The sequence below is a fragment of the Astatotilapia calliptera genome, chromosome 8 (assembly GCF_900246225.1).
Source record: "Astatotilapia calliptera chromosome 8, fAstCal1.2, whole genome shotgun sequence".
Classification (NCBI taxonomy): Eukaryota; Metazoa; Chordata; class Actinopteri; order Cichliformes; family Cichlidae; genus Astatotilapia; species Astatotilapia calliptera.
In genome coordinates, this window is record NC_039309.1 from 16,831,025 (window position 1) to 16,853,846 (window position 22,822).

Here is a 22,822-nt window from a genome sequence, read left to right on the forward strand (position 1 = left end):
GCCTCGTATCTGGCCGATGGTGCAGAGTCGGAAAATCCATTTTTAAAAAAAAGAAAAAAGAAAAAGACACGACCATAAACGTTGAGAGAAAACGCACATCCCTGCAGGGCTTGTTCTGTGTTTTTTTTGTTTTTGTTTCAAATGACAGCACTGGCTTTTGTTTTATCTCACACTGGCCAGATATCCATCCATTTCATAACAGCCTAGAAAGAGAATACCTCCCTGTCTTTTCAGCCGTTATTCACCGTTTTATTTTGGTTCATGCCCACATGATATAATGAGAGAAAGAGGCAAGTGGGAGTGTGTGTGTAAGAGGAAGTAGTGGTGGTGGTTGTCTGTTTACATATGTGTGTGTGTGTGTGTGTAGGGAGGGTATAATACAAAGCGTATGAATGCCATCTATTTCTTCTGTGTCCCGTGGGCTGCTACAGTATCAAGCTTATTTGCTTTTAGAACATCGAAGACCAAAGAGATGAATGTGCACAAAACCCGCACATTCGTACATAAATGCATGCAGGGCAGAGAGTACAGTAGATGACATATAACACATACAGGGACAGCACACAGCATTTGGGCTCACTTAAAAATTGCGTCACCTTTTTATGCCAAAACAAAGTAACAAATCTAGTCTGGTATTCAGCACAGAGACACAGAGTGACACAGAGTTCCCTCTGCCTCATTCTTATTATCTAGTTATACGTGAATGGCACCTTGTAGCATTATAACTGACTGGAAGCTGAAATCCTCACACATCCAGAAGCCTTGCCTTTTTGTGCATTTGCGTGCATCTCCATACTTTTGTGAGTCCAGAAAGACAATTTATTCCATCAAATTTGACATTTACACTTGATTTCTAAAGTTTTTACAAAAGTAAAAAAAGAGCCTCCTCTAGCAGCCTAAACCTGTTGCAGCAGGACTAAGAGAGGGTGCAGAGTCAATCGAGTCAGCCGTAACTAGAAGCTTTATCAAAAAAGACAGTAGTTTCAAGTCCAATCTTAAAAGTGGAGAGGGTGTCTAGTTCCCGAACCCAAGCTGGGAGCTGGTTCCACAACTCCCAGTTTGGGTTCTGGAAGCTGGTCCCACATAAGAGAGGCCTGCCTCCCGTTCTACTTTCTAATACTCTAAGTAAACCAGCACACTGAGAGAGAGGAGATCTATTGGGGTGATGCGGTACTATGAGTTGTTTAAGATAAAAGGGTGCTTGATTATTATTGAACACAGAGACAGCAGTATCCATACATTCCTAATTCACTCCTTTCTCTTTACATCTTTAAACGCGTGACACGTCACAGTTACAAATGACTGCTAATGAATCAGGACGTCCGCATCAAAGGCAGCGGTCAGGGGGTACGAATGCCTGCATCTGTTTGGGAGAATGAGATAAATGCGCAATCCTGCAACGACAGGGTGACATAACCCCACTCAGCGTGAAGCGCTACACCCACAGATGCCATCAACATCGTGATGAGAACACATCTCATAGAAAAATGTGTGGAGAAAGAATTTTAAAAAAAAAAAGGTTGCATTGATTTCTTTATTTAAAAAGAAAAGGGTCGTTTTTCGGGGGAGGGAGGTGGGAGTCCTAAAAGGGCTTCCATGAAAAGAGATGAATAACACTTTCAGTAGGTGTCAGGGTCCACTGGAGTCCTTTTTTTCTCCCTGTCCACACTGTGGGAGAGAAGAGATAGCTGGGTGGCCTATCACCTAAGTGGCCAGGAGGACACGGCTGTGAAATAGCGATTATTATTTGCAATGTGGAACCCGCTCCCCTTAACCTTCTAATCCTCTGGCTTGTGGGTAATCATGTGGAATGTTATTAACCGCCACGATCTGCCAGGACCCCCCCCCCCCCTACACACGACAACCACCTGATTGGTTTACGGACCCCTCCCTCAAACTTCCATAAGCATTGCAGTCGATTTATTAGGGTTGCAGGAATGGAGGTGAATTAGGTATGGATTTACTCAACGTGTTATTCTTATTTAAATGATTAACAGAAGATAAATAGATTGAAAAAGGGCAAGGCGATTTATCATTACAAGTGTCACTGTGAATGTGAAGGACAGATGGAGGGAAGAAGGAGAAGAAGAAGAGGAAGACTGAAGACAGTGGTAATTGCAATGTAAAGATAAGTACTCAGGTTAAAGGGACTGTCATGCACTCTGTGCACATGAAGCGAGTCTGCTCAAATATAGCGAAAGATTGTGCTGGAAAATCTATTTTAGTGCAAAAGCACTTATTGATTATAGCTTATGGCCAGATTGCCCTATTAATGGCATGATTGAACCTGGTCTGGCAGGTCTCCTTTGTTTATTTAACAGAAGAGAAATTCCTTTTTCCTGTGTGACAGCCAGAATGCCAGTTGTCTGTGAAGGAATCATTGATGACCGCCACTGCTGTATCATTTATAAGGTTCAGTCTATTTGAGGAATATCCCACACAAGTGTGAAACACCCAGAATCAATCAGCAACACACAAGTCCGGGGTTTCTGTTTATTATGTCCACCCCCAATCCTGCATATTAAAAATGGAGATTGAGGTTGCTTCTTGAACCAGAACCCACCAACCTATAAATTACCCAGATGGGCAGGTTTGTTGACTTTTTTTTCATCCCCCCGCAAAAAAAAAAAAAAAAAAAAAAAAATGGAGACTTTGTTTGAATCCTTAAAAGGCTCCTCTTGTAGCATCAAAGAGACAAAGAGGGGAGGGATGAGGAAAAAAGAGGGGAAAGTAAGGACAAGAAAGAGGAGAAAACCATAAAAAGGGACCTATTCATCTTTATGTTGTGTTTCCTCCTACTGAACATGAAATCCTGCTGTCTACATGAACAGATTTCCTTACCTGGATGATTGAGCGTGCGACGAGTCAAATGATCTCAGTGGCAACATCCAGACGTACAAAGGCAAAGATCACTGATGAATGACAGAGCTTTCTACTGGCCATGTTGTCTACATTTGACATAGTTGCGACCTTTGCTGTTCCACTTAATGAAGACGTTAGTTGTGAAGTTTTACCGTAAAACAGCAGCGATCCTTGTGACTTCTTTCTCTTGTCATTTGGGATAACACACTCAAGAGCTTTAGGTGGGCATCACTGTTGGTATTATTAAGATAAAGCACGCACTCACACACAAACACAACATACATATCTCTCAGTATTCACAATGCAGCTCCCCATTTGCTGGCTTAATTACCTTCCCAGTAGTTATAATCTTTTCCTAAACATTCTGGAAGGATGAAGGATGAAATTTTAATAGGTAATTGCTTCTGAGATTGCACAGGCACGAGAAAAGACCCCCATCTGCAAAATGCTCCGGCTCCGCGTTGTGACTGTGAGTGTGTGTACGAGTTTGTGTGTGAGTGAATGAAGGTGCGCGCAGGCGTACAGTGTGTATGCAGGCAGCACGTAAATGTGTTTTTCAAGCGCTGCACAAGTCTGTCAAGAGGAGTCGTACGTATCCTTCGTTAAAAGTAGGTGACTGTGTGACCTTGTCTTCGCAGCTGTCATCCGAGCCTTCAGCATGTCACATCTGATTGCAGAGTGCCAGATCCGAAAGCAGAGCCTCAGCTAGTGAACCTACGTGCGGGCCGTAGAAACAAGCAAAGAGAGGCTGTGAAAGAGAAAATGACAGAGCTGTAGGTAGTTATCTGTGAGGCGTCACTCCAGCTTGGGCTCCGTTTGAAGCTCAGCTTCTGTCCTTGTGTTCAAACAGGCGGGAAAAGCGCAGTCGAGGTTCCATCCCCGAGTTTGTCTTTTAGGCTCATAGCCGGCTGGAGTGACAGGAAAGCTTCCACTACATCTGCAGTTAGTTCTCTTTGATCCAAACCACTGAGTAAAAAATTGTCCCATTTTTAACTTGACTTTGCTCTGTCATACTCGCAGAAGCAAGTTTAGAGGATATTTTTATACGTACAATTAAATAAGAAGTTACCTATTTTTTTTTTGGCAATATGCTTTTTAACTTATTTCAGTTTGAAGATGGACTTGTTTTTCTGTTTCCAAAAAAGGAGTCTGCAGTGTGTTGGAGGTGTTGGACATCACAGGGGCTGAACTTTGTCACTGATTCTATTTTTATGGTAGGAACTGAGCTGTGGAGGGTGTCAGATTTGGTGAATCCTTCATGGATGAAGTGGTCTAGTCAGCTTCACCGAGTGAGGACTTCTAACTCGCACTGAGGTAGTTTTTGACCAAGTGTGTTGCTTGGAATGAGAATTAGCACCTCCAAGTCTGAGGCCATGGTTCTCAGTCAGAAAAGAGTGGAATGGCCACTCTAAGAACAAGGTCCAAAGTGGAGGAGTTTAAGTATAAGGATGCTGTACCTGTCTGTTGAGGTGAAGAGCGGTCGACCTACGTTCTGGCCGTCAGGGGCACCTCCTGGGTGAGCTGTTATGAGCATGTCCCACCCAGAGGAAGCCTTGGGACAGAACCAGAACACGCTGGAGAGAGATTATATCTCTCAGCTGGCTGGGGAGAGGGATCCAGACCTGTGTGAGCAGCAGAAAAAGGATGGATGGATAACTCTTTCTGTGAACATTAAACTAACCTTTTATGAATTTATAACTTAATTAAATTCATAAAAAAATCTCAAAAGCAACAAAAAACAAACACACAAACAAACCAAACAACTTTTAAAAAAGGAGCAAGCTACCTTTTTACAAAATATGCTATTGCTAATTAGCTAGGTATCGCTAGGTAGCTATGTGCGTGCTCTATCCTTCTGCAGTCAACCACAAATTATAGTGCACAAATAAGCTATTTCATTTTTGTGTTGCTAAAATTAAGTATATTTTATATATATAAAAGTATTGTTTAACAAGCTTTGGTTGTAGTGGATTCTTTACTCTCTGGGCCAAGCTGCTAACTGTCTCCTAGCTTTAGTTTTATATTTAGTACATAGATCTGAGATTCCCGATATCATCCTGTCTCTTTAGCGTAAGCAGCTGTCACTGTGCTGACAGTTGTTTCTACCCAGGAAATTAAAGCTTGGCAACATCTGTTTACATCTGAGTCACCTACCTGTGAGGACAAACATGCCCTGTGTGATTTTTTGCATTTAGCTGTTTTTGTCCTCTTTAGCGCTATAAATTTCAACACGTTTGAAGAAATCAAATTAGCTAGTCAAACCCTAATGCTGTGTCACATGGTAATCAGCAGAGCTGCATCTTCAGGCCCATTTGGATTCATCACTCATGTGTGCCGTTTGCCACTCGGGTTTATGGATGACTCATAGAGAAATGATAAGGCACAAATGTCTGCAATCTTTGGCACAGCTCCTCTTTTGCTGGCTGTCACATAAGACAAGCCTCTTCATGATACCTTGCATTAAGTGTGATTTAGGTGGTTTGAAAACCTCATTTGCAGCCTTGCTATGGGGTTTAATAAGGTTACAGAGACCAACAAACCAGAAGCAGAGAGAGCTCAGATTCTCAGAAAGTGCACAAGTGTCTCCTCCTCTTCCTCTCCAGGGCCTCATTCCTGCACCCTCTCGCTGCCTAATTATCTTAATGTGAGGCCCCTCAGCAGCCCTGGGACACCATTAGACTTCTGCTTATTAGGACTTGGGGGTGGTGGGGTGTCTCAAAGGCGGCAAGCATCGACCAAACAGTAGACACTGACTCAGAGGGAGGCCAGACAAAAAGGTGTCAACACTGACTGAGGAGGGAGACTGGGGCTGGAAGGAGAATAAAGGCAGAAAAGGTTTTAGAAACTGAGAAGATATGCAATGCAGAGAAGAAAGTGTATTTTTAACTTCTTTTATGAAATCCTAAAGAAGTAGCCGGTTAACCCTAAGCTGTATCACACTTCTCTTTACCGAGCACAAGCTTCTTTTGGAGACGGTAATTGGAGCGAGCGCTCGTTCTGCAGAGAGAAGAAAGCAAAAGCAACGTTTTGATAGGCAGTGAGAGTGTTTTAATTCATGCCACCCATCCCTGTTCATTGTGGTGTGATATAATAAAAAGCAAATTTAAAAATGGAGCGAGGGATGGAGAATATCTTAACGTCTAATCAGCCTAACACCCACCACCCTCCAAAACCCATCCCTCTTTGCGAATATTAATCAGTTCATTTACTCTCAGGAAGTCACATCTTGCATTTGACAGGTAATTATGTCTGCGCCTGTGTGTTTGCGGGTGCGCGCATGTTCATGTCTGCGCTCACTCGCGTGTTCGTCACACGTCCTGTATTTGCATGTGGCGCTGTATGTCATAACCTGTGGTCAGCTTCGGCCCAGCAGCGAGTGCGATGAGGGATATTGCGTCCATCCATCTATTTCTCTCTCATTTACACAAGACTGTCTGTGATGATACAGCACTCGCGGGCGGCCGTGGGATATTCAGACAGGCTTCCAGGCTGCCTGTTTGAACAGGTGGTTTTCGCTGGTTTCTAATTAACTGCTACACTGACTCTTCCCAATCAACTCTTCGAATGAATCAGACAAACCTTTTGCAAATATTAGGATTATTTTCAGTTGGATTGATTTGAGTTAATTATTCATCAGGATAGGATAGGTGTAAACAGTTTCCAAACTGCTTTTTTTTTACTTGGAAGGGATGCTTTAATCAGTGCGTGTATCTCGACTGCAAGCAGTGAAGCTACTGAGAAGATCGCTCTGTTCTTTGTAAAAATAACAAGCTTAAGGTCTGTCAGATTTACTGTGAAGCAAGCTGTACCACATGGTGGAATTACAAGTCTGTTTAGCTCCCCCCCTCCAACATGTTAACTGTGTTACGCTGAGTAAAATCCTCTGTAATCTGCTGCCATTTTCATCGTTTTTCTTAGTCTACAGTTTCTACCACTGTTGCTACTGTTGTAGTAAAAACAATAGAGCTCTAATCTTCTTTATTGCAAAAAAAACAAAACAATGAAAGAAAATATATTTAATAAAAGAAAAAAGCTAACCTAACCTAAACCCCACAAGAAATAATCCAAATAAATAAGAGAGAACTGTGTTTTCAAATCAGCATCATTACACAAATTTAAATTCAGATCTCCTTGTTCAAAGTCTCAGGATTGATTGATGCCTGTTTTGTCTCTACGCTGTCTCGTTAGACGTGCCACCATTGAAACATACGTCATTTCGCTCATACGAGGTGTGATCAGAGGTGGCAAAAGTATAGACATTCTTTACTAAAGTATAAGTACTGCAGCTTTACTTAAGTTCATGTGTTTTCACGGCTCGGCAGCGAGTCATGCTCGTTTTCTTTATTTCATGTTGTGGTTTTAGAAAAATGCGACAAACACATTTCAGACAAATCTGGGCTAGTGCGACAAACACACTAGCCCGGATAAATTTGAAAACAGCGTTCTTGTCTAAAAACGCTCCGTGTCCACACTATCGTTTTCAGTCATTTCCGAACAGTTGTTCATCCACACTGAAACGACTGAAAACGCCTAAGTTCCTGTATTGCGCATGCCTGAAACGTAAGACTATTCAACCTGCGTCATTTCTGTCTGCCGATTATTTACTTTCCGGCTCTTTGAAACGGGGCAAAATGTCGAGAAAAAGCAGCGAGTTTTTTAAATGGACTGACAATGAGGTGGAGTTGTTGCTGCGAGTAACAGAAAAGTACAAAATTGCAAAAGCGAGTGAGAATTAAAGACTTTAAAGAAAAGCTATGTGGACATGGGTGTGACTTTGTGCTGACCATTGGGGGGGGGGGGTGTCCAAGATCTCAGTCTAAATAATGATTAAACATGCAACTATTTTGCTGGTAATACCTGAAACAAGTAAAGAAAATCAACAGCCTGTTTATGCAAGATAATTCATAATTTTATTGAGGGGGTTATATTGGCTGGGTCTGATTATTGGGGGGGTCATAGCCCCCCTAACCCCCCTGGAAATGATGCCCCTGTATGTGGAGCGTGTACAAGCTGATATTAATCTTTAATAGGGCTGTTAAAAAAATGCGTCACTGTTTCCAAAAGCCTGCGGTTACGCTGTCCACACTGCGGCGCAAAAACGCCGTTTTCAAATGTATCCGCTTTGGAGAGCATTTTCCAAAAAGCTACGTTTTCCTTGACCAAAAACGTCATCTGGGTGTGGACGTAAGGCCAAAACTGAGAGAAAAAGATTTTTTTTTAAACGAAAATGTATTAGTGTGGACATGGCCTAAAACAGAAAACACGAGTCTTCATTCTGCACCTCTGGACCACTTTGAGCGCTGTTGATAGTTTTAGATCTACCTAAACTCTCACCAACATTGCAGACTCCTGTTCTGACCACAGACATAAAACATAGATGTAGCTTCAGGGCTGGAAAAATGAAAACAATGCAGAAGTTAAGAAGAACCTGCATTCCATCTGAAATCCACCACCATAGATGTGCAGTCCTGTTGAGGTCCTTGGGAATATGGGTTTCAGTTTGTAAACACTGAGTTTATTGGCTCATTCGCTTATTTTGGGTTGTATTTTATAAATCTTGGCCAAACTGTGATTCAGGAATGGATTTTACATTTATCGACAGATTTGTAGAACCTTCTGATCGCTAACTTATGCAGAGTTATTCAGTTAGGCAAAAGGACATGTTAAACTTGAAGTAATTAAAAGATCACTGAATTTAAAATCTTGATTATGGCTTGGTTATGATTATAATTAGTGCAGTCAGAGTACTCTTAAAAGGAAGTTTAGTGTGGTTCATCTGAAAAAATACAAATTAAAAAAAAAGGTTGGTACCACTGAAGTATGTCAGAGAATATTTACAGTATTGTAGGAACTGGCCATTCACTTCTTTCTGTGTACGTACCATGAAAGTCTTGGCTTTGAAAGAGAACAGTCTGTTTCCATGAACCGGCCAAAGCAGCAGATCACTTTACATGTCCCCAAAGTACCGGAGGCTCTTTTTTCTTTCTTATATACACACATGCATATGGAAACCAAAAGGCGCCCACACACGTAGAGCCTCCACACACACACACAATAATTCTGTTCCAGGCCTCAGTTTCACATGCCTGAGTTTTCACATGGCCCAGGGGCAGGCAGCACATTTGCTTGGCTGGCTGACTGATGCCACCAGCGTCACAGGCAGGGAAGGCTCTTGCTGATAGCACATTTGTGGCCCCCACCATCCAAAAACACCATTCAAACTCAGGGTTGCGGTCTCAGGGAAGCTAGCTCTACCTCTGTCTCTCTCTTTCGCCCGCAGGCATCAGTATGGTCTGGCTCGCTCACCAACCTAGCCCAAGGAGGTTAGGCCACATTGGCAAACTTCACGCTGTAAACCCTCCCATCCTCATACACACATATGGACACACAAGAAACAGTAACACACACAAACTCATGGACAAGCTTACAGCCCCCACCACCCCCCACCCATCCTGCTGGGCACTGGCCCATGGATAGGGGACATGTGGCTGGGCAAAATGCGTCACGATGCTGGGCTCTCAGTCCGACAGATCCTGTGCCTGTCTGCCTGCTTGCAAATTACCAGCCTGGAACGCCTCACAAAAACAGAGAAGGAGTTTTGTTTTCTACCCTTCTGATCGCCGCAATCGCCCTGCTCTCAGCCTCGCTCGGCTTCTGGCCACTGTTGCCTTTTCTTTTGGCATTACTTGTCTCTTATGGCAGTAGCTGGTTGTAGAAACAAGTTTCTTTTCTACTCCTGGTGTTGCTTCTGTGTGTATTTTCTACAAAAAATTCTACCAGAGAGCGGCAGAGGTTTGTCGATGTCTGAACCACTTTACGGTATATCCATCAGCGTTGGCAACCCCTGATAAATATGTTCCGATTGTTACACCACATCAGTGTTTTTTTGTCTTGTGAAATATTGGAGTCCACAGCTGAACAACAGCTCTCCTTCCTTGAAGGACTTAAACCTGGAGATGAAACTGTTTTTAGAAGCTTTTTCTTTCAGAAAAAGGTCAGATGTTGTCTTTATTTATTTTGCCCAGACTGGCGCTGTTGGAGAAACACAGTCAGAATTACCTCAGTGTCACAGAAAAGAGTCAAGGAGAGCACACTGATTGAATGCATTATACTACTACTAAGGCTTTCAATCAACTAAAAGTTTATCCTCGAAGAGGAAAAAGCATTAACTGTTATGCTGGATTGCAGCACTTCGGCATTAAAAGAATATTTTAGAGTGCTATAAAATTGGATATTCAAGCTTCCCAAGAAAATGCTTGCAGTATGATGTACCTATCCTGTGTTGGTCTGCATGCATCTTAAAAAAACACTCTTATTTCAACCACAGTATAGTTAAATACAGCTAAATAACTCATTATTGTTTAGGTGTGGAAGGGGAATTGACTTAAAAACAGTATGATGATGAGGAGCTGGGATGAGGTGGGTTGCACAGCAGCTTGCAGATGTAGCAGCAACGATGGACTGGATGAACAGCTGTAATGATGTAGCCTTGTATGAGATTAGTGACTTGAATGTGTAGAGATGTCAGCTGATGTGGTCTGGCTTGACTGGATGAACTAGCTCAGGGGTAGTCAACTCCAGGCCTCGAGTGCAGGTTTTAGATACCACCCTGGGTCAACACACCTGAATCAAATGATTAGTTCATTGTCAGGCCTCTGGAGAACTTCAAGAAATGCTGAGGAGGTGATTTAGCCATTTGAATCAGCTGTGTTGGATCAAGGACACATCTAAAACCTGCAGGACACCGGCCCTCGAGGCCTGGAGTTGCCCACCCCTGAACTACCTGAACACATGCTATGATCATCATGTGCAATATCAGTTTCAAAGCTGATAGTTTGGATTCCTTCTTTCCAACAACAGTCTTTGGTCGTTTGGTAGATCTGTATATCTAACACTTGCATTTGGATTGTTTTCCTTCATTTTCATTGACCGCTGTGATTTGTCTCATACATATTTGCAAATGGACCATTTCAGCATCTTCTCGTCAGATTCAGATCACAGGCATGACACTGTGTCTGCACACAAAGCAACTTAATGAGCTTTATAATCCCAACATGCCTTATCTTATTGGAAAATCAGTGAGCACACTGATTTAAGTGGCAGCCCAGTAACGTCTAATATACTCCAGCCTTCCTGTGATAAAGTATTCAGTTTATATTTAGTTCTGTCATGAGTAGAAATGAACTGCATGCAAATGCAATACTTTCCTTGAGTGTCTGCCTGACAACCTAATCGTAGAAGTTTGCATGTCTTTCCACATAGGATAATTATCTCCAATTTCACAAGAAAGGTACTTTTTTTACTATACAGAAATGGAAATTGCACAAAGTTCTGCAGTGAGTGGAGGGATGTGACAGAAGCATAAAGGAGAGGAATCTAGAGGGAGACGCACCTTAGATGTCACTGTCAACCTCACCAACAGGCAGCGATTGAATCAGTCCTCCCAAGGAATCTTGGGAAATGGAAGCAGAGGGGATCTGAAAGTGCTTTCTTTCCTCTTTTTCTGATATGCAGAGCCTGCACAAGTGCGAAAGACTGAGCAGAAAGAGACAAATAAAGTAACAGAACAAAAACGAGAGGAGAAGAATGCAAGAGCAGAAGCAAAGATGAGAAAAGAATGAATGTGGTAAAAAAAGACAGCAAGACTGTAGTTGACAGCTGACGTGTGAGGAAATCTATATCTGAGATCATCGATCTTTTTAAGCCTTGCCTGGTATGAAAGTGGAAAGACACAGAGCAGATAGGATTCAGACAAAGCTCCCTACTGCACTTCACGTCCAAGAACACAATGGTAACATTTCTCTGTTGTGGCAATGTGGCTTCGGCGTTTTGACATTCATTTACTCCTGAATTGGTCGAAGTCCCCATTTGCTTTCGCATTGGCCATTTGGTTTCATGTCAAGTGTGAACAAACAGTATTGATGTCACTGCAAAGGGTTTATCAGACTTTTATAGCTTGCAGGTAGATGTTGAGGGCTCCCTCACTGGTGGTCAGTGAGAAAACTGTGATAATAACAATCATATTGGTAACACATAGGGGTTAATTTTCTGTCAGAAGTAATAGCTGAAGTGTTGGGTGGAGGGGGGGCATCCATTGGTTACTTAGCAACCTTTTGAAATAGGCATACTATCCATCCATCCATCCTCTTCTGCGTACCCTTTCAGGGTCGCGGGGGAGCTGGAGCCTATCCCAGCAAACTGGCAAACTAGAAAATACAGTGTTTTCCTGCATATGAACTCTTTAAAACTATACAAAATGAACTTTGTTCAGGGGCTTTCGAAGTTATAATCACCAAGTGCTAAAGTAGCCATCACATAAAAATGCAAACATTATTTCTAATGTGATTAATTTGGTGCTTTTTTACTGTTACATTCTGACATCTGTTATAATTGTCACAGTCAGGAAGGTTTAGTAAATTAGGATGGCTAAAAGTAAAAAACAAAGTTTCTTATTCTGTGCTGCTGCTATCATAATATAACATGACCTTCTGATGAAGGAAATTTACACTATTGCTGACTACATACAATGTTACCAGGGTACACCTTTTGCCTGGGGGGATGACTTTGAGAGCTTTGAATGAATTATTTGAGATCATCAAATTTTGAAAAGGTCTCCTTGAAAAGAAGAGTGAAGTTAGCAACCCAAGGAAATCTTGTTTACTTGGAAAAATAACTATACCACTTTATAAATACTTTTGAAATAAGGAGAAATAATCTACTTTGAGAGGTGTGGAAAGAAAAAGGGTAAACAGAGCAGGACTATCCTTTATTGAATAAATACAAGTTGTAATTGTGAGTTGTCACAGTTTGCATTTTGCAAAAGGACAATATCTTTCTTTGCATGCATACATATCAAATAGGGCTGCCACAAACGATTATTTTGATAGTCGACTAGTCACCGATTATTTTTGCTCTTATATAACTATCATTAGCTTACAGCTTTAAGTGTTTAAGGTATATGCTTACTAAAAATAAAGACAAGATGATAGTTTATAAAATTTTAATGAAATTTGCAGATTGTTTCGGTGGAGTTTAATAAACGCAGCCGTCTGCTCCTTGCTATCTAAAATATAACAGGACACCGGAGTATATTCTCCAGCATCTCACACTTCTGATAATCAGTTGTCTACTTGACGTCTCCGAAAACGTCGGAGCGCTTTTGAAAATATGTGGTGTCTTCATAAACTGAGCAGATATTTGAGGTTTACACAGCTACATTCTCGCCTGAAAATATGTTAAACGTTTATTTTGTGACCCAGAAAGAATAATAAGAGTAACATTAAAACTAACTAGCTGCCGCCATTGTTGGAAACTAAGCAGGGCCGCGCTATGAATTCTGGGATAGGTTGGGCCTCGAAGCGACCCACCCTTCAAATCTGGGGGGAAAAGGGCGCATTTATCGGCCGCATTTGTCAGAGTCTTCGAATTTGGACAGTCTTTGTGGTGTTGCTGTAATGTAATCGGCCTACAAATAAGTGCACAGGAGGATGCAGTTCATAAATTTGGACACAGTTACGATACCGGACACTGCTTCTTCTTCTTCAGGGTTTAACAGCAGCTGGCATCCTTGTACATGCAGTGCTGCCATCTTCTGTTTCAGTCCGTTATTACACTCTTAAATCCTACTACTTATTCTTGTGTCTTTCGGGATCTTAAAGAGCTTCAAATGATGTGTCAACTATTAAATTAATCGTCGACAATTTTGATAGTCGACGTAATCGTGACTAGTCGACTAATCGTGGCAGCCCTAATATCAAGTCAATCCAGCTTTGACTTTTACAGCCTCTATAACATTAGGAGAAAACAGCAAAGACTTTCCTATTAGTGATACAGGGACAGGAAGGAGGGTCTTAAAATGTAACAATTTTGTATCAAATAAAAACTCTTAACTCTGAGGGACAGTTACAGAAACTTATATCATTTCGGAAATTTTTGGGAGGCCGTTGGTCCCATTTATGAAATTTGCTTTATTGGTAGTTTTGCATGTTGCAATCCTGATTGCTGGTTCCCCAAAAGTTGATTCTGTCCATCTGAACATAGCGCTTTCATTGAAAATCCATCTTGCAAACCTGATTCCTTAACTTTTCATCTCTCATGCAAGTGACAAAACATTTCTCCCACTTAAAACGCTACAAACAGATGGACAGAACAAACTTCCTGCCGAATCCTTACCTTATTTAGCACGGTGGCATGGTGGTTAGCACTGTTGCCGCACAGTGAGTTCTGATGGTGAGTTCAATTCCACCATCAGGCCAGGGTCTTTCTGTGTGGAGTTTGCATGTTCGTGTTTGTGTGGGTTCTTCCCGGGTACTCCGGCTTCCTCCCACATTCCAAAGACATGCAGTTAGTGGGGATAGGTTAATTAATTAATCTAAATTGCCCATAGGTGTGAATGTGAGTGTGAATGGTTGTTTGTCTCTGTGTGTTAGCCCTGTGACAGACTGGCGACCTGTCCAGGGTGTACCCCACCTCTCACCCTGTGACCGCTGGGATAGGCTCCAGTGCCCCCCGCGTCCCTGAAAAGGATAAGCGGAAGCGAACGGCTGGATGGATAGAAGCAGGTAGTTTTTCATTTTGCAAACCTGACAACGCAAGGGATTGAATTAATTCCATCATTATCATATAGTAACAATGTCACAACATGTTAAAGCATCAACCAATATCAACTTAACATCATGTTAATACCACAAATCAGTCTCTAAACATACTAATGCACAGATATATGATTTTACTGCTAGCAAGTTATCATTTTGTTATTAATATATTGCTATACTATTGTATCACATGTGCCTGAGCTTTATTTCTACATTATTGCCCCCAGTTTCTGTATCTTATTACCCAGTAATATACATTTTAATGTAATATCATTCAGCAATAGCCCCTGTTACTTGCATCATCAGTGGTTGCAACTTGGTTGCAGGGGAATTCAATGCGATAAGCCTGTGGGATTGTTACCTCAAGAAAACAAGTCTAAATAAATTAACCCAATTTCATTAGAAAACATGCTTACTTATCTCAAGGTAAAGGCATTAAAAAAAACTGCAAGTGCAGCCATTCTTGACTTCAACCGAAATCCCAGATTAATAAAAGAATTCATAAAATTGCCCAGCAGCTTTTGCATGGCTAGAGATGCGAAATATTAACTATGAAACCTGCATACCAAAAGGACTTTACGTAAGAAATATAGAGAAACTCAATTTAGAAAGCTAATATTCTTGCATTAACTTTCAATGGAGATACTGTGATAACATTTGTGGATATGGCGCGAGCCTAGATTATCTAACCGCATTATTTAGAAGGAAAACTTAAAGTGGTTACACCTGAAATGTTGGTAATAATTTACCATTGTACGGAAAAGTTGTGCAAGCGCAATTAAGGCAAATGTGTTAAGACTAGAAGAAAGTTTAACCAAGAATGTTTGTCCCAAATCCTTCCAAAATTCCTACCTTTAAATCATTGCCATCGGTGCCACACATGAATACTTTTTCTGTGATCAGAAAGGACACATGCAACATTTAAAAAGCACCTTTTATTATTATCTGACAGTAGTTAAAATAATACAAAAATAAGGCAATAAGAAAAATGGATAAAAGCACCCAGAGGTTTCTTTGCAAATCACGGAAGTATCGGAAGCAGTGACAGAGTGGCATTTGATTTAATTAATAAAAGTAGTAGAATATCGTTCAATTAATCTACTCTCACAGTAAAAGTTGGTACAGCTTTGTTTTCATGCATTAGTGAAATGTTACTAAGGTGAGAAGAAAAAGCAATCTTGGCGAGGAGACATGCATACTGGCATCTCTGTTAAAGTGAATTAGTAATGATTCAACCTCATGTGTGAATCACCACTAATAACTTAGATTTCACGCACGATACACGATGATGGAGAAACAGAAAAACAAAAAGTAACAACCTTTTGTTTTCATGTGATAACTGAATAATTTGTTATTGATTCAAGAAAACAAGCTTTATTATCTGCGATTGCAAGTCAAATTAAGTTGTTATCACGGAAAGTGGTGTTACCTGAAGACAAATGTAGAAATTAGCCAATCGTCACAAGATGGAAACACTAAAAAGTACTGAAAGAAAGGCCATTCTTAGCTTCTTATAAAACCCAATTCGACTCTTTATGCAGTCTTAAGTTGTCATTTTGTCCCTCAAGTCCAACTTACATCCTTGTCGGAAGGTCTCTGATTTTTCCCATTTTCTCTTTTTGTTGTCAAAGGGCACACGTGAATGCTGGGTGTGTTAGTGCGGCTTTACGCTCTTTGTAGTTTGGGTGGACCTAGACTCTTCTGCCTGTCTGTGCGTCATGTTGTTTCAGCATCGTATTGAATTTCATCTAGCTGTACCTGAGTCACGGACTCCAGCTGTATGTTTGTATCGATTTTAATCTGCTCCCTCAATACATTCCCGCCACCAGCTACTTCCTCTTTCCACATATCATACTTCTTCCTTTCTCATCCTCTCCCCCTCTCTGATTGTGTAGATTGTTTCACAGGGCCCTACCATGCTATAAGATCAAGAAGAAAGCCATAAATGATGTATAAGTCATTCCATGCAACAGTGCCCTCACAACAAATTAGATTTATGTATGAGGGCCTCCCTTGACCCAGAGTATCTATTTCCTGGTACTTTGCTAAATTACATTGCTTTTTACATTTATTTATTTATCTCTTTGGCCATTTCTACAAGAATTATTATGACCTTTAGCTAGTTTTTAACATCAACAAACTAAGCAACTGTGAGAACAAGTGCATATAAAACGTGATCTTGTGGTTCTCAGCTTTAGATTTAGGTTTAAACTGTCCCCCAGTAAGAAAATTGAGTCTGTAATATGGGTGTAATGTCATAAAAATATCTCAATTTAATCCAAAACACGATGTTTTTCCTCTCCCTAACTAATTAGGTTTGGTGCTCTAAACTGTAGTCCCAATGGCCCAACAAACAATATGATTGTTTAGTTGGAGGACTTGCTGAAACAGAGCAATGAGCTTGTTGTATGTGCTCGAATAAATAAAATAAATAAATAAAGCCATAGCTTGTGAGCTAATTACTTAAGACTGAATCATCTGTCTCTACTGACAAGCAAAAGAAAACATGCAAAAGTAATAAAAATGCTACAACCTCATTTATAGTTGATTCTGTCCCCACTGTTTGGAAGCCAGTCTCGGTTAGGCTAAGGAGCAATCTTCGGAGCTGAAAAATGAAGCCAATGTCATAGTCTTAAAGAGTACAGTTTCTCTAGGTGGAACTCTTGGCTGTTTCCAAAAGGGTGTCAATATCAGTAGATTTTAGTATATTATCAGTCCATTATTTGCACCAATTAGCATATATGTTTGCCCCTACAGTTTTTTACTGTAGCTTGCTAACCTAGCATGATGGGTTTAGCTAATAACTTAGCACTTCAATCTTTCATCCACATAACTTTAGTCTAAAAAAGCTCTTCAAAATGTAATCAAAAATAACCAAATGGAAAACCGTCAAATTGTTTTTATGTTTATTTCATAAGATTGGGGAAATTAAACCCAGCCATATGTAACCATAACTAGCTAACCATAACTCATCCTAGCTTCATCTTTTGTAACATAAAAATAAAAATATCATCTTTGTCATTACATGTATGTGATAAGCTCTAAGAACCATGCCGTGGCACCTGTTAGCTTAAACTGCAGTCTTGTACCACAAATTCCATTAAAGATCAATTATGACTGTCATTTATAAGCAAATCAGCCAGAGCAGGCAAACAGCTCAGCTAATATTAGCTCAATTAGCTAGTTGGCTGCAGCTATAATTTACAATTTTTCTTTCACTGTATACATTTTAGTGTTGTTATAAACCTTACAAACAAATAGGTTGTGAGGCAGTCCACAAAAATAAGAAAAAGAAACAAAGCAAAATGCAGGGGACGGCCTATCAGAGCTGCCCGTGTACATTATGACTTGCTGCTATATAAATAAAACTGGACTCAAATTAACAGCTGTTTGCAATGACAGTCGTAATTATCTTAAAAAACATGCTGCGCAGTACACATCTGCAGCCTGCCACATATGCAATAGTTCTAAAAAGAAGCTCAAAGACATTGGCTCTGGCTGTACAGTCGGAGCAACCCAAGAGTGGAGGTTTTCATACCAAGTGGTTGCCTTATGATTAAATTTGCAGCATGTTTTAAAGTTTTATAGAATACTATTGGTTTGAATATCAATATACAGTCCGGAGACTACTGGCCTGCTTTTCCAACCACTAGTCTGGCTACCACCATTACCATCTCAGCATCAGCTCTGTCATGAATTATTTATCTTTTCTGATTGCATTTGCCAATGAACATCTCAGGTTTCTCCATCACCACGTCCACACTCCCACACTGTCTACCCATCTGTGTTTGATGGAATTCCTCGACTGCTTTATCCACGAGCGTGGCCACTGCGGCAACATTTGTTTATAGCGGCGCTTATTTATTTTTCTGGGATGATTTAGTAACAGCAGGCACAGGGCACACAAGTTGATGGAGGTAATAAGCAGGGGAGAGAGAAAGGAAGATGGAAGCCAGAGAGAGGGGGGAGAGAGAGAAAGACAGAGTGAAGCTAGCTAAACCATGTTTTTATGGAGGATAATTTTCCTCCCCAGAAGGCAGTGATTGGCATTAATTACCTAACAGGTGCTAACAGCGATGAATCTCATAATTAACCAGTTTAGATTTAGTTCATTTGGAAAGACATGAGAACGAGGCTGTGGGTGGAGACGAGAATGTGTGTGTGTGTGTGTGTGTGTGTGTGTGTGTGTGTGCGCGTGCTGTAGTGTGTCTGAATGCATAGGAAATAACAGAAGTGAGAGACAAAGTGAAAGATTATGCCAGCCAGACATATACAGGATAGAGGTACTTTAAATCTGCATGCGAGTGAATGGTGAGTGTCTGGTTGAAGTTTTCTGTTGCTTTGCAGGATTCATATTGCTGTTCTCATTTGATCCTCTGAACCACAAGCTGCAGTATTCTTGTTCACACCATTCTTATGTCAGTATATCAACAAATCAGCTGCACTTAAAAAGTCAAACTATTTCAAAGATGGAAGAATCAACAAGCCTGTTGCACTTTGCCATTTCCAACGTTCACTAGACTGAATTCTTACAGCAAATAACTGATCGAGAACTTAAATGTCCAGCAACATGATGTAACTACTGGAAGTCAGTTTGGAGACAAATTACTGCGACTATGCATAACAAGCTTGCATTCTTGTTGATTTGAAATGTGTGTTTCAAAGACAGGGACCAGGTATGTGACCACTTGCTGTTAGTTGCAGCCTTTAAAGTGACTTTGATGCATCAAGACAGCAATAAAATAGCAAAGAATTGGAGTTTCAGTTTGCAGGTCAGTTTGGCAATTATGTGGAATCTGTTTATGATAACATGACGATTAACTGTGACAAATGGGCAAAAATCACAAACCTGTTGCCGACTGCTACAAACCTATTGTCATCTACATTCACATGTAATACTTACAATTCAGCCAGAAAAAGCCAGAAAATTCAGAAATTCCTCCACAAATGGTGATTTAGTTGGTGCAGGACGGCACTTTACCTGCAATAGGTGTTATACAAGCATCCTTTTACATACGAATACAATCAGAATACAACCAGTTGAGTTCTGAATTGCAAAAAGAAGCGTTGCAGTTGCACTCATCAGCGAATACGAACTCAGATTGATTGCAGGGTGTTGGAAGTCTGAGTGTATATCAATTTTCAATTCTCTTTAAGAGTTATTGCAGTCAATCCAAGTAAGATGGTAGTGGTTTGAGGACCGGTTGTCTCTTACCAGAAAACCTTTAGTGCGACTTTACTTTACCGTGACTCAGCTGTAAGTAGACAGTGTTTGTTACTTATTGATCTGAAAGAAATAATGGCAACTAAATATCATTTTGTGAACCTTCTCTGCATCAGTGGAAGAGGCTTTCTGCCTCCTCTAGCTGGTTATATTTGTTGATTTTAGTGTTACACCTGTTATGAGCTTATCCTCCGTGATATATCACACCTGCAGGAGATCCAAATAGCCACCAAGAGAAATAAAAACACTGTCCAGTGAGGGTTTGGTATCTCAGTCCTGACCATTTGTTTCACTGGAAAGTGGACCCAGCACCAAGCAGAGTGTGAGGCAAAAAGGTCCCGATCTCAACATAGATGGCGCCCTTATTCTACAGTTATAGTTATAGTGCTTCCTAATGATGAGATAAAGCAAAAAACTTGCCTATTACCACTTTAAGCTGTATTTGTTATTCATGCATTATTTATATTGGAAGTCAGAATTTACTTGCAAAGCTTGCTGGACTGCATTTTATTTGATTAAGACTGCTAAGCAACAACTGCCACCCTATGCACAGGCGTCTTACGTGCTTTTAATGTGCTATTAGTTGAGACATTTAAGCTGATTGCAAAAGACTTTAAGTAGATTTGAATTGTTAATGAAAACCTCTGCAAACTCAAAGACTATTCTATAATATTATTTTGTAGCTTGCAGCCAACAATGAATTTACTACCATAGAATGTTGTTTTTTGCTTGCTGTGCATGCTGTTTCATGTTAGCATAGTCTACATTTTGTCAATGCTGTGCCTTTAGTTTTTGTGGATTTTTAGAGACGCCTTCAAATAAACCAGCAGCAAGAAAGCTACTTGTGCCTGCCTGTGCTTCATGGAAATATAAATCTAGCTGTACGTGTGTGTTACTTGTTGGAATGTGCAATCTCCCCATGAAAGTGATTGTCCCTTACATGCCTCAGGGCTAGTTTTGAAGGCCCTCTGGCAGTTCAGGCATTGCCTAGCAGGATAGGGGGCTGCATTTGAGGAGGGGTGGGTCACCCATATGGGGATTTCCTTATGACCCAATTATAACCCCCATGCTGTTACACAGAATCCATCTCTTGCCTGCCTGCCTTCCTGCTCTGCAGCATTCGTCAGGCAGATGGAAGTGTCTTTGTCTGCTCGCACCGGTTCCCTCACGCTCCCTGTTGCCAAGGCACAGAGCGGTGGAGAAGAGCCGACAGTTACACTGCCACTCTGCAGGATCATTGCCTTGCACATACCCTTGCATGAATGGCATCACATGGCATTCAGCGGATCCTTGTGCATGAAATAAAGGCACATGGAAGCGCGAAGGCATTCACGCGGAAAAATCCGCTTTAAACTGTTGCATAAATGGACACTCGCGAGTGCAAACACCCGTGTGACAAAAGAGCGCTCATTCGCTGGAGCAGATGTGCAATAGCATGTGCACGCTTACACTACGTCTAGCTGCACCCATCAATATACGCTGCTATTTCTGCTTTTCTTTGTACAGTTCTTACACAAAGACACAGTGACACACAGGCACATTTATACGCTGACAAAACACAATGACGCACACACACACACAGAGTACACTTTGCACCCTGCCAATGCTTGTGTTCCCTTGCTTACAAATGGAGCGAGGCAGCCGGTCTTCCTTCAGTAACCTACTTTTTCTCTCGCCTCTCCGTTTTCGCTTGGCTCTCTGAGGAAGTGTGGATGTCGTGCTTGGTTTGACTTCTTCGGCGCAGGCCATCGATAAGCTCTGCTTTTAGTTTGTGTTGCCAATAGCAGAATGTCACCGTGGCATCTTTGTGGATGAGGAGACGGGTCCTGCGGTGAAATGTGGGTCTCACTTGTGGGCTAATATCCTCCCTCGGAGCAGGGAGATCCCTCAGGACCACTCCAAGCTTCCTGAAACAATATTCCTCACTTCGTAAATGTGACATCTTTAATAACTGTGAGGAGAAAGGTATCAGATGCCCTGGTAAGTACACAAGTGTAGAGGAAAGCATGCTGACTCGTTCCCTCTCTGTTTGAGCTGCTAAGACACAAAAAAGAAGCAGAGACGGGCAGATAAATACTCAGGATGCTTCTGACAACAGATGGACCGAGAGAGCAGAGGACTGTGAGAGGAGGAGGAGGAGGAGGAGGCTCTCTTCGCAGTGAAAGAGAAGACAGATAAACAGGTACACAAATAAACAGGCGCATGGGTAAGAGTGTGTTGCCTACCATGTGCTGATATCAGACAGGCATATGGCCACAACACAGAGGCAGCGATAGAGAAGAGATCACTATAAACACCGAGGCTCTCAATCTGGCCCTGCAGCAGCCCTTTTTTAATTCTTTTGCTAAACTAATGCTACATGAACACTGCAGCATCCATTCACAGTGACTTTAAGGAAATTACGCTTCGACTACGCAGCCAAGTGCACGCACAAACCACAACATATCTCAGCCACGGCGAAGTGGAAGAGCCCCCCGTCACATTGCCCCCGGAGAGCAGAACAGACGGCAAAAATTTGTGTTTTTAGCTAGTGCGGGAAAGGGCCATGAGATGAAAGGCTATTATGCACCCTCGCCTTGATTCGCTCCATTATTCATACGTTGTCTTGTGGCTTTTTTTTTTTTGCAGAACACATGCAAAACATGAAAAAGCTACAAGGATGAGAAATTAGCTGGATTCTGTTGCTTTTTGGAAACTTCCGAAGGCCATAAAGTTCTGAGTCTGCGATCACAAGACACATTATATCTGTAGATTATGATTTTCAAGCGTTATTTTTTGTCCTTGATGTCTTTACTTTATTTGTTGAGCAAAAAAATCAAAGAAACACTTGCTAATATCACTCTGGGATGGATTAGACTGTGTGCAGTCCTTTTTTTGTTTGAGTCAAACAATTACTGTCATGCTTTTCTCATCCCACTGCTGCTCGCTGCAGGAAATCTGCTCTGTGAGAGGAAAGCTGCCCTCTCCTCTGCCTTGTCTTCGCAGGCCAAGAAAAGTCCCACACAGCTGTGCTCTGATGCTTAAATCTGCCAGGGATTCAGCCCAAGGGCCAGGTGCAGCAGACTAAAGCTTTTAAACATAAAGCTTCTCTTTAGCAGAGCCAGTGGAACAGACTTTGGGTCAGAGACCGCAGGAGGAGGGG

General features: G+C 41.4%; 1 protein-coding gene across 1 annotated transcript in view; it reads left to right on the forward strand.

The window, feature by feature from the left end:
• shisa9a (shisa family member 9a) overlaps positions 1 to 22,822 on the forward strand; it is a 58,101-nt gene that overhangs the window by 2,488 nt on the left and 32,791 nt on the right. The gene's annotated exons all lie outside the window — the stretch shown is intronic.